The sequence below is a fragment of the Oncorhynchus keta genome, chromosome 14, assembly GCF_023373465.1.
Source record: "Oncorhynchus keta strain PuntledgeMale-10-30-2019 chromosome 14, Oket_V2, whole genome shotgun sequence".
Lineage (NCBI taxonomy): Eukaryota > Metazoa > Chordata > Actinopteri > Salmoniformes > Salmonidae > Oncorhynchus > Oncorhynchus keta.
Window position 1 is genome coordinate 56,903,484 of NC_068434.1, and position 17,500 is coordinate 56,920,983.

Here is a 17,500-nt window from a genome sequence, read left to right on the forward strand (position 1 = left end):
GAGTCCGTGTGTCATTCGTAACAGCAAATGTAATTCCGCTTTCCTTCGACGCGGCATACGGTGTCACGTAATTCTCTGAATATGAAGATCTATTTTCCATCAGCTCACACCACAGGACTTCTCTGTACCTGACCGATACCGTGTCTCATCAGCAGGCCCCAGATCCCGTTCACGATTATTATTAACACAGTCAGCACCGTATGACGTCAAACACAGAGAGGTAACGCAGAACCATCCTGCCTGTCCGTATGTCCGTCCGCCCATCTGGCTACGTGCCTGTCTGTCTACTTGCCCGCCCGCCCGCCCTCCCGCCTGCCTCTCTGTTGTCACTCTGTCTGTCTACTTGCCCGCCCGCCCTCCCGCCTGCCTCTCTGTTGTCACTCTGTCTGTCTACTTGCCCGCCCGCCCTCCCTCCCGCCTGCCTCTCTGTTGTCACTCTGTCTGTCTACTTGCCCGCCCGCCCGCCTCTCTGTTGTCACTCTGTCTGTCTACTTGCCCGCCCGCCCGCCTCTCTGTTGTCACTCTGTCTGTCTATTTCAACGAATAATTCAGAAGAAAACAAAACACACATGCTCTCTCAGAGTCTCGCGCTCAACACTCTTCAACCCCTGGTGGCTAATACCTCTCCAAGCCTGTCTGGACCCTCCGTACAGACGTCGAAGCGTCGCTACAGCGAGGGGGAAAACACGCGTGGCTTCAGCACTTTCCCCCGGACAGACACAGACGGGCTATAGCCTGGTGCACTCGGACGCCACAATGAACGCTGAGGGCTGGTGTGAAGAGACACGTGTCTTCCAACCACAAGCGAACACAAGATCAGCGTCGGAGGGACAGAGCAGAGCTGTTCTGGGGGTGTGGAACGACTGGAATCGAGTGGAGGGAAAAGAGAGGAGCGCCGTTCAACAGTCTTTTTTCTTTTACAGCAGTCAGCAGGGTCCTTTCTTTTTGGAGCTTTGAAATACAATAGAAGTGTTCTTCTTTCGGGAATTGAGGCAACAAGAGCATGCATACGATGCAGTGAACAGTATCTCTGGCAAATGCGGTCAAAAATACAATCCTCACAATCCTTCTGACACAATTCCTGTTCATAACTACTTTTGCCTCCTTTAAAACCTCAAAACGAAGCCCGCCCAGACTGACCACTGGGAACGACCTGGACATATTTACCAGCTTCATGGTGACGTTGTTCTGCTCCCAGCGACACAGCAGCACATTCATCTTCCTCCTCTCTCTTCCTTATCCTCCTCTTCCCCTCTTTCACACACACACACACACCTGTATTAGGTAGGAGTGGGAGGACCAACGGCGAGCCAGGCCCAGACAGAATCCATCAGAGCCAGAGGAAGAAACAGGACTGGGGACCGAGGAGGCCAACTAACCAAGACGAGATCCACAGAAAGAGAGGATAGATAGGTCGAGTAGAGTAGAGAGGTGGAGAGAGAGAGAGATCAAATGTGAGAGGGTTTTGAGGAAAGAAAGAAAGAAAGAAAGAAAGAAAGAAAAAAGAAAGAAAGAAAAAAAGAAAGAAAGAAAGAAAGAAAGAAAGAAAGAAAGAAAGAAAAAGGACCCCCAAAAAAGTTAGAGGGAGCGAGAGATCTGAGAAAGTTCCAGAGAAATACGCAAAGCAGTAGATCCAGAAAATCCTCTATACATCCAGATAAAAGAGCCTGCTCCTGCACCCATCTCTAGCCCAGCAGGTCTCACTGTGCCTGGGGCCGGTGCTCACAGCCTACCCCTTCCCTCCTTTCTCTCCACCCCCTCTGGGTCCGCAGAAGGAGGAGGGAAACGAATGCTTCAGTCAAGAGGAGCTCCACCACCTCTACCGTTATACCACTGCTCTGTCTGAGGGCCAGCCAAACCAAACACACACGCGGAGGGAGGAAAAAAGGGGGGGGACCAACGGAGGGGAACCCCCCTCCTCTTCCACCTCCCACGTGGACGCCCTCGGCAACGCTGGGCACTGTGCTATTGCTTTTCAAATGGACCACTCGTCATACGGGGAGGAGAAAGGGAAGAGAAAGGAGAGAAGAGAAGAGAGACCTCTTAACCTTCTACCCTCTGTGACCCCCCCACACACACAAAAAGTATCATGCTGGTGCATGATAATACTAGAAGGGGTGAAGAGCGGGTAAAGGAGGGTAGGTTAGAGGACAAACCACACGGGCCTCCTAACTACCCCTCTCTGTTTTCTATTTACTCTGTATTTAACCAGTCCTCCTCCTTTCTTTAAAAAAAAAAGAGAGGGAAGGTTTTATTTTCCAGAACCAAACATGGAACAGTCCAGTCTCTGATCACCATTCACCCACAGCTTACTGCTGCAGACACACACACCCCGCCACGAACCACAAATTACAAGCCGAATTTGAACTTGAAGAATCGCCCAAGACGAAGCGCAGTACGGGAGACGCGATCATTGCCAGGACTCTGCACATTTCGAAACACGCGCCTGTCGCTATTTGTTGCATCGACAACACGACCACAGCGCTGAAGACTTTAAAGAGCCCCGAAGACCTTGGAACCAACGCAGCTACTGAACTCATGCTCCCAGATGGTGTTTCAATACAGTGTACCGCAAGCCCACCTACCCGATTCCTCTCTCATACTTGCACTCAGCCTAGTACTTTACAAATTCATTGAATTCGACTGTACTGCAGCACAATACACACAATTCCAGCTCACGACTAGTCTGTCAATTCAGCTTTATAACACATCCATTTCATATTAGCCCTATAAGCATCTGTGAATTTAATGACTATGCACTGTGGCCTGAGAGGCAGAGACGATGTGGCCATTTAGGACCTGTGATTAACAGCTATAAACAAGTCCATTAAGTGGTGGGGCCGAGAATCGCAGGGTGTGCTTTGTTTCAGAACCCTGTGAGGGGGAGATTCATCTCAGTGTCCCCTGGACAATGGGCCCTAGCCCCATTGCGGAAGGGAGCTTTGTTTTCGGGGGACCCCCGCAGCCTGGGTCTCGAGGGCTAGGTGGGGAGTGGGGGGTTGGGGTGGTCCTGCTGCTGGCTGTTATGGGGTGAGGGTGTGTGCGGGGGGTGGGGGGTGCACTGATATTAATAGCCCCCTCAAAAAAATATGGAGAGGAGAAATGGGAGAGAGAAACAATAGACCACTATCAATTCAGTGCATTATAAGACTTTCACCATCTCTCAAATTCTCTCTCTCTCTCTCTCTCTCTCTCTCTCTCTCTCTCTCTCTCTCTCTCTCTCTCTCTCTCTCTCTCTCTCTCTCTCTCTCTCTCTCTGTAGACTGTGCTCCATTAACTCACAGACCTAAGAGGGAAGCTAGTGTTGCATTACCATAGTAATGTGATGTATGATTATAACACAGTTTAGTTCACATTATGGCGCAGTCAGGCAGAACTTCCAACACTCCGAATCACGGAATGCCATCTGGGCCTGGTTGCTATGGGTACCAGCTGTAACCCTGCTAATGAAAGAACATCTAAATGTGCTGCAGTGAGCAGGCTGGTCAGATTTCACCTGCTGTGTGTGTGTGTGTGTGTGTGTGTGTGTGTGTGTGTGTGTGTGTGTGTGTGTGTGTGTGTGTGTGTGTGTGTGTGTGTGTGTGTGTGTGTGTGTGTGTGTGTGTGTGTGTGTGTGTGTGTGTGTGTGTGTGTGTGTGTGTTTAAATATATAAACATCAAGTTAATTCCTGGAGACAACAAGGTCCTACATAGCAACACTGAAACATAGTCAATGTGTCACTGTTAGAGGTAAACAAAAGGGTGTTTGGCACTAAGTGGTTGCGCTGGGTTGTTTCTGTAAGCCTTTGGTGTGTGCGCGTGTGTGAGTGTCGGTGTGTCTGTGTGTGTTCTCGCTATTCCCAAACAGGCAATCCCTGAAACTCCCCTGATGAGTACTAAATCCTAAGTGGGGATCTAAAGCTCTGCAATTAAAAGCATCTCAGGGAATGAGTCACACACACACACACACAGCGAATCCAACGCCGTCCAGTTGAGCGCCATTGCGATTCCACGCAGGTAGAAATCAGAGCCTTTAAAACAGCCTTCCCCGAGGCAGCGGGTGCTGAATGTTTCACACAGCAGAGAAGGACAGAGCTCCTATAATCACGCAGCTTCGGGAGGACTCATCCACATCCCAGTTCATATTGAGGTAGGGAAAGGAAAGGATGGGTAGATCCATCACACACCAATCAGATCATTCAGAATGAACTGAATCATTCAGAAAGTGGACAAACCAGAAACCTCTCGTTGCTCTAGTCATGATTTCTGTGGTAAACGTGGATCTCTTTGGTCAGCCTTCAGCAGTCATTCAGTCCTACCACCATCCCATTTGACGGCGACTTTACACTTTACCCTCCTCCGGAGGTCACGTGACGTCATCACCACCCGTGACTTCAACCTCATGAACCCGCCCTCCCTATCGGCGCCACCACGCCTTTTAGATCGGAATAGATGAAGATGGTGTCTGATTGTGGTAGCCTAACCGTGGTCCCACCATGGTCCCAGGAGTGACCACGTACAATGGCCCCGTTTGTCTGACTGACGTGCTCTTTGTGACACAAGCGCAGGAATGGAGAGGAGGAGCGAAAGAGGAGAGAAGGAGAGAAGGGCACCTAAGGGAGGTCTCTGAACGGACGTTGGCCCAGTAGAAACAGATGGGCAGACCTAATGAATATGGTTATCCGCCGGACAGGGAGAGGAGGGGCTGGGACCTCAACACAGAAAGACCGGGGGGAGACACAGGAACTGGAATTAGATCAGGAAGGATCAAAATTGACATTATGTCATAAAGTGCACATGGGAGTCAGCTGGTCCAATCATTTCATTCGGTTCACATTGACAGCACGTCCACATATGACATCATAGGTGAGGATGATCCTTTGTTCTTCCTGAACCATCTTGAGATGTATGACATCACGGTCTAATCCTTCTCTATCTGATTCTAGCACAGGTACAGGAAATACAAATATACCTGGAAATATATCACTATATTTCTGGGTATATTGTGGGCATTCTGCATACAGTATATTGTATTTGTTGACATCGATATAATGTAGCTGTGACTAGTATGACAACAGCTACAACGGCAGTCAGACTGTGTTATATAGCCTTGCCAAAACGCTACCCATAAAATAGTGTGTTGACTCATAAAACATTACCAATAAACAAAGTGTGTGTTGTTTGTGACTGTTAGGCTCGATATTCTGTCACAGATGGATACTAAAAGCCTGGTCCCAGACCTGTTTGTGCTTTTCTGTGTGTGCTTTTGCCCACATCGTCATGTTTGGCATGGCAATCCCATAACGAGTTGTCAAGAGAGCCGAAACAGACCGGCAACCAGGCTAGAATACTAACTCTACCAAAAACAAAACAGGATGAAATCTGATATCAAAGCTGATAGTGTCGCTTTGAGAATGATAGAAACAGGTCCATGCCAATGAATCATTTATTATCCACGACTACATCTCTGTATTGATTCACTGCGGCTCTTCTTTATAGAAAGAACCTGCCAGTTCTATGGGGGTGGGGGGCAAGATCCTTATCCTGAAACAAAGTAACTCCAATAGTACCCGAGAATCAAATGGTGCATTGGCAGCGTGTGACGTCTGTGTCTGAATTCGAGACGGAGGCAGGGCGGTGGCACCCTGGACTGATGGATTCATGGGAGAGCGATCTAGCCTTCGCTCAGTGGGGGGGGCAAAGAGGCGTGCCGCCATTATAGGCTCCCGTCAGAGACTTTCAATGTGGAACAAACACTAAAAGACAAGGACACACGTCCATCATATAGGAGCAGACAACAAACAAAAAAGTCACACATAGCCTACATTTACACCCCCCTCTAATATCATACCCATTTCTGGTCTGATAAGATTCCACAGTGGACACAGCCCGCCACTGAGCGAGCAATGCCTGTGTTCTGTGGTCCTCACACATGGTAGACACCTGCTGTGCCCACATTAGTCAAACGATTCAAACTAGTCCGGCGTGTGTTCGCTGTATGTGAGCGTCAATGTGTGTCGGTGGGGGATGAAGCCAGACAAACCTCTTCTCTTTCAGCTCGGACGTGAAAATCACAGAGAGAAGAACGGGGGGAAACGTTGTGACGGGGAGAAGAACTGAGAGTTACCTATCACAATATTATTTTGGACAATATTATTTTGATACTTGGACCCCAAAAATGTATTATATATACTGTCAGGCCCTGATCTGTTTCACCTGTCTTTGTGCTTGTCTCCACTCTCCTCCAGGTGTCACCCATCTTCCTCATTATCCCCTCTGCATTTATACCTGTGTTTTCTGCCTGTCTGTTGCCAGTTCGTCTGGTTTGTTTCAGCCTTACAGCGTTTTGTGTCTCAGCTCCTGCTTTTTCCAGTTTCTCTTTTTCTCCTCCTTTTTGACCCTTGCCTGTCCCTGTCCCTGTCCCTGTCCCTGACCCTGCCTGCCTATCCTACTCTGGATTATCGACCCCTGCCTGCCTTGACCTGTCGTTTGCCTGCCCCTGTTACAATAAACCTTGTTACTTCACACGGTCTGCACTTGGATCTTACCTTGGTACCTGATATATACAGTATTTGGGATTTACATTTTTGCTAAGTAGCACTATAGCCTTTTCTCCATCTTCTTTTTAAATAGTGAGCCGACACGTTTTCAGCATTTTCATTCCCATGACTGATCAAAAGTAATTTTCTCATGCTCTGTCTGTCTGCAGCTGACATTATTATATATATTTTTTGACCTTTATTTAACTAGACAGGTCGGTTATGAAGAAATTCTTATTTTCAATGACGGCCTCGGAACAGTGGGTTAACTGGTCTAGGAACAGTGGGTTGACTGGTCTAGGAACAGTGGGTTGACTGGTCTAGGAACGGTTGACTGGTCTAGGAACAGCAGGTTGACTGGTCTAGGAACAGTGGGTTAACTGGTCTAGGAACAGTGGGTTAACTGGTCTAGGAACAGTGGGTTAACAGTCTTGTTCAGTGGCAGAACGACAGATGTCGTAGCTTGTCAGCTCGGGGATTCGATCTTGCAACCTTTTGGTTACTAGTCCAACACTCTGACCACTAGGCTACGCTGCTGCCCCGGCTGTGTAACCTAGTGAGCAATATATATGGAACATCAAATCGAAATACATATAGAATTGTGAAAATTGCAATTTATAATTGGCACCCGAGTGTCGTGATAATATCGTTTCGTGAGGTCCCTGGCAATTCCCAGCCCTAATAAAAATAACGTATGAAAATGCGGAGAATCTATTAAAGAAAACTAACCTATATATTCAGTCACACACATATCACCTCAACCTGCAGTCTACCCAAAGAGAAAGTGCCATCTCTTCTCCGAAGATAACTGCTATTCCATTTGTTTTATAGGCTCACTACACATCCTGAGGAAAACACATGTGAATCCATCCCTCTTCTCCTTTCCCTTTGTCATGGCAATGAAGTCCGCCAGACCTCCAGCCAGTCTATCCACTGTGAGGGGGAATTAGCAATCAAATGCAGCAGGATATAGAGTCCCCCCTTTCATTCTCACCTGCTGGACTCTATGGGTCTTTAGAAGGCCTAAACAACTGGTGGAATATGGGCACCATTAAAGTCAATGGTCCCCTGAGACGATACTAGAGGTTAAGAGAGTTCCGGAGGCTGTTGATTGTAAAGAGGGTGTGGGGGAGGAAGGGAGAAGAGGAGAGAACTCTCTACCGCTAGTCGATCGATATCATTCCATTAAGGGTCATTTAATTAGATAAGAGTCCGCACGGTAATCAAATATATTCACAAATACCACCGATCAAAAGCATGGCCGCTATCTGAACCCAGCACCTGATAGAGTTCAAAGTCTGAGAATGAAATTTGAGTCTTTGAATTCAATTGGACCCAATTACAATAATTCAAATGACTACGTGCATTATCAACACATTATGCACATGTTCTTATCTAACGGTTTGATTAACGGAACTCTGTGTCAACGCTAAAATTGCACGCTGGGACATGGATGAACATCTGGGCTTCCGGCGTGCCCGAAAATAAGAAAGAAATGTCCTTCAGATATTATTAATACTGCTCTCAGCAAAGCTCATTCTCTCTTGACTGAAGGTCCTCCCTATATCCTGAATCGATATTTGCTTTGAGATAATTTGAGCAAATATTGGGATAAATTAAACCTCTCCAAAAGGCGGTCATTGCTGTGTGCTTTTCATTTTGACACTAACGTAGATAAGCCCCAAGCCTTGGTTATGACTCTTAATGAGACCCAGGCTTCTCATAAAGACAGACTTAAAGCCTTTATCTGGAGAAATGCTTATTAAGATAGAGGTCTTATCACACTACTGGCAGATGGGCAGATGGATGGATGTGTGTGTGCGTGCGTGCGTGCGTGTGTGTGTGTGCGTGCGTGTGCGCGTGTGCGTGCGTGTGTGTGTGTGTGTGCGTGTGCGTGCGTGCGTGTGTGTGTGTGTGTGTGTGTGTGTGTGTGCGTGCGTGCGTGCGTGCGTGCGTGCGTGCGCGTGCGTGCGTGTGTGTGTGTGTGTGTGTGTGTGTCAACTCATACTGTGTTCATATACTGTTGTTTACGCCCTGTGTATGTATATCCTATGTTGTCGACATAGTTTATCCTAATATACCTACTACTGTACATACCGTCCTCATTTGCTCCAGAGGTGCTGCACCACTACGGCTGACCCTGTGAAACAACACATTTCCCTGCACCGATCCAGTGATCCAGTGATCCAGTGATCCAGTGATCCAGTGTACATGACAATAAATTGTACACATCACACACAGTATTTATATTCTCACTCTCATATATATCGGCTTGGATTGACATTTCTTGATGAACAAAAAACGAATGAAAATGTATTTTTCTACTCTATTTGCGAGACATTCTACTGCACTGCTGGCGCGAGTAACACAAGCATTTCGCCGCCCCTGCCATAACACCTGCAAATCTGTATACGTCGCCAGCAAACTTCGACTCGACGAGTGTTGTGTGGGTGCGGGCGGGCGGGCGTGCGTGGACATGTCCATTAAAAAGGTCTGTGACACGCTTCCACAATAGGACAAGGCTCATTCACTACAGCCCTAGCTGTGACAGACAGATCAATGCCACAAATGAAGAAATTAAGCAAACAGAATGACATCCTTCCTTTACCTTTCTGTCTCCCTCTCCTCCGATATAGATTTTTTTCCCCCTCCAGTGAATAAGAAATAGTTCCAAATATGTGTGTATGGCCGAAAGAAGGAAGGTACATTATCTCCACTGAACAAAAATATCAACGCAACAATGTCAAAGATGATAGATACCTTCTGATACCTTGTCGTCAGTGCTTAGACTTAATTCCCTGCCACCTCCCCTTAGACAGATTGAGGTGTTCAGCATCCTAGAAGTTACAGTCCTTGTAGTTATTCCAACCTCCTCTCTCTGTTTGCCACTTCCACAGCCAAGGATAAAGGAACCAGCGACGATGCACAGTTTGATATCGAGGGAAGGGAGAGGAGGGAGAGTGGGAAAGAAGAGGAGGGAGAGTGGGAAAGAAGAGGAGGGAGAGTGGGAACGGAGGAACAATAGAGGAGAAAAAGGAAAAATAAAGTGTGAAATGTGATCCCTGGAGAGCAAAGAAAACAAGGTCCTGAAAATACTTGGTAGAGAAGTGCTATGAATGCATGGTGAACACACACACACACACACACACACACACACACACACACACACACACACACACACACACAGACACAGACGCAGACGCACACGCACACGCACACACACACACACACACACACACACACACACACACACACACACACACACACACACACACACACACACACACACAGCCCTCCCCCATGCACACACACTCACACACACACACACACACACACACACACACACACACACACACACACACACACACACACACACACACACACACACACATACACACACAGCCCCCCATGCACACACACACATCCTCGTTCAGAGGCATTCTCTAAATAAATAGGCAATGTTTTGTATAGTGAGCAGCATTTTTACACCATAGACAAGGAGTGGCAGCAATGCCCTTGACTGTGACAAACACGTCACACACCTTCACACACGTCTCACACACACACACACACACACACACACACACACACACACACACACACACACACACACACACACACACACACACACACACACACACACACACACACACACACACACACACCATTGATGGCCTTGACTACCTCCTTCCTGCCTGTTTGGCAATTGTGCCAGTCTGGCTGTCTTCACTGCTGAGTACAAAAGGGACAGGAGATGCAGTACGTAACGTATGCTCACCACTAGAGGCCAGTAGAGGCTGCGTGTGTACTGCTCATCCCTCAATGTCAATGGGCCAAGTGGTTTAACTGGGAAGGTGATTCCCCTCTCCCATAAAGACTAGGAATGTGCATATTTCCCTTTCAAAATGATTTGATCCGTATCTAGATACATGGGCTCCGATACGACACAGGAACAATTAGTTTTGGTTTAAAATGTATGTGTACACCTGCTCGTCGAAAATTGAATTCCAAATAATATGGAGTTGGTCCTCCCTTTGCTGCTATAACAGCCTCCACTCTTCAGGGAAGGCTTTCCACTAGATGTTGGGACATTGCTTGCTTCCATTCAGCCATAAGAGCATTAGTGAGGTTGGGCACTGATGTTAGGCCTGGCTCGCAGTTGGCGTTCCAATTCATCCAAAAGGTGTTTGATGGGGTTGAGGTCAGGGCTTTGTGCAGGCCAGTTATGTTTTTGTCTATGGTGATTGCATGGCTGCGTGCTCGATTTTATACACCTGTCAGCAATTAATTTGAAGGGGTGTTCACATACTTCTGTATATATATTGCATTACACTGGATTAATATACAGTTCCGAGACAAAGTGTGTGAACCCTGTGGAATTACCTGGATTTCTGCATTGATTACTCATAAACCTGTGGTCTGATCTTCATCTAAGATCAAAATAATAGACAAACACAATCTGACTAAACGAATAACACACAAACAGTTGTGTTTGTCACATTTCCATTGAAGACACTGAGCCATCATTCACAGCGCAGGCTGGGAAAAGTAAGTGAACCTCTGCGATAACGACTTTGCCAAAAGCTATTTGGAGTCAGGTGTTTCAATTAAGGAGATGAGATTGGAGGTGTGGGTTGCACAGGTTCCCTGCCCTTTAAATGAAGGCACACAAAGCCTGGTTACGGACACATCTGTTCTTCCCCAAAGCGATTTGATTTGTGAAACGCGCATCGATCCCACCAACTTTCACAGGACCTTAGAAGACGCATTATGGAGACTCACGAAGCTGGAAAAGGGTTACAAAAGCATTGCTAAAGTCCTTCGGTGTTCACCAGTCCACGGTGAGACAAATTATCTACAAATGGAGAAGATTCAGGGCTGTCGCTACTCTCCCTGGGAGTGGGCGTCCTGCAAAGATCACCCCAAGAACACAAAGGGCAATCCTGGAAGAGGTGAGAAAGGAACCCAAGGGTAAAAGCAAAAGACCTGCAGAAAACTCTACAAACACCGAAAGTCCACTATCATGTGTCCACTATCGGGGAAAAAACACTGCTCAACAATGGTGTTCATGGAAGGACACCGCGAAGGAAACAGCTTCTGTCTGAAAAAAAAACATTGCGGCACGTCTCAGGTTTGCCCAAGACCACCTGGATGTTCCACAACGCTTCTGGGAAAATGTGCTGTGGACAGATGAGACAGAAGTTGAATTTTTTGGGAGAAATGCACAACGCTATGTGTGGAGGAAAAAGGGCACTGCACACCAACACCAAAACCTCATCCCAACTGTGAAGCATGGTGGAGGGGGCATCTTGGTTTGGGCCTGCTTTGCTGACTCAGGGCCTGTAGGTCTTGTAATCATTGAGGGAACAATGAGTTCAAAAGTGTATCAAGACATTTTATAGGAGAATGTCAGGGCAGCAGTCCATGACCTCAAGCTTAAGAGAGGTTGGGAGATGCAACAAGACAATGACCCAAAGCACACAAGTAAATCAACTAATGAATGGCTGAAAAGGAAGAAGATTTGTGCTTTGGAATGGCCAAGTCAGAGTCCGGACCTTAACCCAGTTGAGATGCTGTGGCATGACCTGAAGAGGGTTGTGCAATCAAGACAACCCAGAAATATTGATGAACTGAAACAGATTTGTTGGGTGGAATGGTTCAGAATTCCTCCTCGCCATTGCACAAGTCTTATAAGGAGCTACAGGAAACGTTTAGTGGAGGTTGTTGCTTCTAAAGGAGAATCTACACATTTCTAAATTCAAGGGTTCACTTACTTTTTCCAGCCTCCACTGTGAATGATTACTCAATGTCTTCAATAAAAATGTGAAAAGTGCCACATGTTTGTGTGTTATTTGTTTAGTCAGATTGTGTTTGTCTATTATTTATTTATATATTTGTAATAATGACAATTACAGCAACACTGAATGGACACTTTTAGTTTAACTTAATATAATACACCAATAAAATCAATCTAGCCTCAAATAAATAATGAAACATGTTCAATTTGGTTTAAATAATGCAAAAACGAAGTGTTGGAGAAGAAGGTAAAAGTGCAATATGTGCCATGTAAGAAAGCGAACATTTAGGTTCCTTGGTCAGAACATGAGAACATATGAAAGCTGGTGGTTCCTTTTAACATGAGTCTTCAATAAGAAGTTTTAGGTTGTAGTTATTATAGGAATTATAGGATTATTTCTCTCTATACCATTTGTATTTCATATACCTTTGACTATTGGATGTTCTTATTGGCACTTTAGTATTGCCAGTGTAACAGAATAGCTTCCTTCCCTCTCCTCGCCCCTACTTGGGCTCGAACCAGGAACACATCGACAACAGCCACCCTCGAAGCATCGTTACTCATCGCTCCAGAAAAGCCGTCGCCCATTGCAGCTCAAGGGGAATAACTACTTCAAGGTCTCAGAGCAAGTGAAGTCACCGATTGAAACGCTATTAGTGTGCACTCCGCTAACTAGCTCAGGAGTTGATAGACTTGAAGGCATAAACAGCTCAATGCTTTAAGCACAGCGAAGAGCTGCTGGCAAATGCATGAAAGTGCTGTTTGAATGAATGCTTACGAGCCTGCTTCGCCCTACCACCGCTCAGTCAGACTGCTCTATCAAATCATAAACTTAATTATAACATAATAACACACAAAAATATGAGCCTTTAGGTCATCAATATGTTCAAATCTGGAAACTATATCATTTTGAAAACAAAACGTTTATTCTTTCAGTGAAATATGGAACCGTTACGTATTTTATCAAACGGGTGGCATCCATAAGTCTAAATATTGCTGTTACATTGCACAACCTTCAATGTTATGTCATAATTACGTAACATTCTGGCAAATTTGTTTGCAACAAGCGTGCAATGAACGCAAGAGAAGTGACACAATTTCCCTAGTTTAATATTGCCTGCTAACCCGGATTTCTTTTAACTAAATATGCAGGTTTAATCAAATATACTTCTGTTTATTGATTTTAAGAAAGGCATTGATGTTTGTGGTTAGGTACATTCGTGCAACAATTGTGCTTTATTCGCAAATGCGCTTTTGTTAAATCATCCCCCGTTGGCGAACTTGGCTGTTTTTGTTAGGAAGAAATAGCCTTCACACAGTTCACAACGAGCCAGACGGCCCAAACTGCTGCATATACCCTGACTCTGTTGCACAGAACTCAAGAGAAGTGACACAATTTCCCTAGTTAAAAGAAAATCATGTTTGCAGACAATATGAACTAAATAGACAGGTTTAAAAATATATACTTGTGTATTGATTTTAAGAAAGGCGTTGATGTTTATGGTTAGGTACACATTGGTGCAACGACAGTGCTTTTTTCGCGAATGCGCTTGTTAAAAGTAGTTAGGGATAGGCGGGACGCAAATGTCTCAACTGGCCAATTGCCAGAGAAAATGCAGACGCCAGATTCAAATAAAATACTATAAAATTCAAACTTTCATTAAATCACACATGTAAAATACTCAATTAAAGCTAACACTCGTTGTGAATCCAGCCAACATGTCAGATTTAAAAAATGCTTTTCGGCGTAAGAAGCTATTATCTGATGATAGCACCAGCAGTAAACAAAGGGGTTAGCATATTTCAACCCTGCAGGCGCTACACAAAACGCTGAAATAAAATATAAAACGTGCATTACCTTTGACATGCATCTTTTGTTGGCACTCCAATATGTCCCATAAACATCACAATTGGTCCTTTTGTTGAATTAATTCCGTCCATATCTATCCAAAATGTCCATTTATAAAACGTGTTTGATGAAGAAAAAAAACATCTTAAAAAAAACGCAACGTCACTACGAAATATTTCAAAAGTTGCCTATAAACTTTGACTAAATATTTCAAACTACTTTTTTTAAACGTTAAATAAACCATCAAATTGTAGACGGGGCAATCTGTGTTCAATACAGGAATTAAAACAAACCAGCGCCACTTTTCACGTCTTGCGCAACTCACAAAAGTGTACCCAGTTCCTAGTTGGCCTACTTCTTCATTGCACAAAGGAATAACCTCAACCAAATTCCAAAGACTGGTGACATCCAGGGGAAGCGGTAGGAACTGAAAACAGATTCCTAAGAAATATCCCTGGGCAATGACAGGGAACAGAGAGAAAAAAATGAAAAAAATGAAATTCTGAACAGTTGTTATACTCACAGACATGATTCAAACAGTTTTAGAAACTTCAGAGTGTTTTCTATCCAAATATATGAATAATATGCATATCTTATATTCTTGGCATGAGTAGCAGAAAGTTGAAATTGGGCACGCTATTTATCCAAAAGTGGAAATTCTGCCCCCTAGCCCCAAGAGGATCACCCGTTTGGCGAAGTAGGCTATGATTCAATGATAAATTAACAGGCACCGCATCGATTATATGCAACGCAGGACAAGCTAGATAAACTTGTGATATCATCAACCATGTGTAGTTAACTAGTGATTATGTTAAGATTGATTGTTTTATATAAGATATGTTTAACCTCTTCAACCTATGGGGGCGCTATGTCATTATTGGATAAAAAAACGTGCCCGTTTTAAGCGCAATATTTTGTCACAAAAAGATGCTCGACTATGCATATAATTGCCAGCTTTGGAAAGAAAACACTCTGACGTTTTCAAAACTGCAAAGATATTATTTGTGAGTGCCCCAGAACTGATTTTACAGGCGAAACCAAGATGAAACTTCAAACAGGAAATGAGCAGGATTTTTGACGCTCTGTTTTACTCTGGTCTCCTTATATGGCTGTGAATATGCTGTGAACGAGCTTATGTGCTCTGCCGTTCGTCCAAGATGTCTGCAGCATTGTGACGTATTTGTAGGCATATCAATGGAAGATTGGTCATAAGAGACTACATTTGCCAGGGGGCCGTCCGGTGTCCTTTGTCTAATTTGGTGCGTAATTCCCAGTGGCAATTATTTTACCATGCGATACAGAAGGAGACTCATACTTCCAGGAACGATACATCATTGAAGAGATATGTGAAAAACACCTTGAGGATTGGTTCTAAACAACGTTTGCCATGTTTCAGTCGATATTATGGAGTTAATTTGGAAAAAAGTTTGGCGTTTGGATAACTGAATTTTCGTTTTTTTTTTGGTAGCCAAACGTGACGCACCAAACGGACCGATTTCTCGAGCCCAAAAAATCTTTCAGGTAAAACTGAACATTTGCTATCTAACTGAGAGTCTCCTCATTGAAAACATCCGAAGTTCTTCAAAGGTAAATGATTTATTGAATGTTTTTGCTGGTTTTTGTGAAAATGTTGTCTGCTAATGCTAACGCTAAATGCTAATGCTAAATGCTAACGCTAAATGCTAAATGCTAGTTTACTATGGTAGAGAAGCATATTTTTGAAAATCTGAGATGACAGTGTTGTTAACAAAAGGCTAAGCATGAGAGCATATTGATTTCATTTGCGATTTTCATGAATAGTTAACGTTGCGTTATGGTAATGGGCTTGAGGCTGTAGTCATGATACCGGATCCGGGTTGGCTCGACGCAAGAAGTTAATGCTAGCTAGCACCTTACCTTGGCTACTTGCTGCACTCGCGTAACAGGTAGTCAGCATGCCACGCAGTCTCCTCGTGGAGTGCAATGTAATCGGCCATGATCAGTGTCCAAAAATGCCGATTACCGATTGTTATGAAGACTTGAAATCGGTCCTAATTCATCAATGCAGAAATCCAGGTAATTCCAAAGGGTTCACAAACTTTTTCTTGCAACTCTATATTAATCCTAGACAACTGAAGGAGAAAGGGCACAAAATAGTAGGAGACAAACAGAGAGAGAGAGAGAAAGAGAGAGAGAGAGACACAATTATTAGAATGGAAGCCCCACAGCAATCAGAACTCTCTAGAGATGATCATCTAATTCCCTCCTTATCACCCTGTTAGTTCCTGGCCAGAGACTGTGATAGGATTCACCCAGGAGAGGATAGAGAGAGCAGAGAGAGGCCAGGGCCAGACCCCATGCAGCCATGGAGAACTGTGTCAACCCAGAGCAGCCATGGAGAATTGTGTCATCTCTGGACCAAACATACATTTTCTCCTCCCAACTCTCTTGCCTCTGCTCTCCTAGGAGAGGAGAGGAGAGGAGAGTAAGACGGGGGAGAGAGGAACAGGGAGAAAAAATGGATGAGGGTGAGGGAAGCATGGTGGTTCCCAGGCAATGATTCTGTGTAATTAGACTGTAGTGAAGGGAACCATGGTTGGCCAAGGTAGATGAACTACTGTATTCTGGTACAGAGGCAAAGCCTACAAGTCTCATAGGGATTGGGCCACCACAGAGCATCCTCTGATAGGACTGGATAGAGAGGTCTCGCTTTTTGGAGACTCGACGAACACACATAGACACATGTATACTATAAACACAGCCTGTGTGTAGTGATCCATGGCCTATAGTCACAGTGGTGGCATGGCTGTCTCTCTCTGTTAGACTGAGCTAACACACACAGAGAGAGAGAGAGAGAGAAAGAGAAACTGGGTCACACAGGAAAACGTGATGAGCTGCCTTAATAAACCACACTATCAGTAAGCTACATGTAATAACACAGGGATGACTTGTGGCCAGTGTGTTATTAAATTGTTTCTGTTCTTTAAAACATTTTCTTTTTTTTTTTAAGTCGCTCCAAGTCAGTTTTTGGTACGGACACGTTGCCAAGCACTTGCTCAAACTCAAACACAACACACACACACTTGCGCCCCCACCCCCCACCCCCCACCGCCCAGCCTTACATGGCATTCAAACGATCGCTCTCTCCGCGGAGGCATTTCTGCAGGGTTGCTAAGCAGACCAATAACTCGCAAACAAACCAAAACATCCACCCTGCTGGTCCGGATAGTCAGTTTGCCTGCTAGCCTGCCTGGACACTGGCAAAGTCCATGCTAAGACACTTTTACATTCAAGGGCATGCATTCAAGGGCATGCATTCAAAGAATCACATCACTTCCCTAAAGGGGGAACACATCA

The 17,500-nt window shown here is 45.0% G+C and overlaps 1 protein-coding gene across 6 annotated transcripts in view; it reads right to left on the reverse strand.

Annotated features, from left to right (window-relative positions):
• LOC118393643 (neuron navigator 2-like) overlaps positions 1-17,500 on the reverse strand; it is a 137,084-nt gene that overhangs the window by 118,377 nt on the left and 1,207 nt on the right. The window lies entirely within an intron of this gene.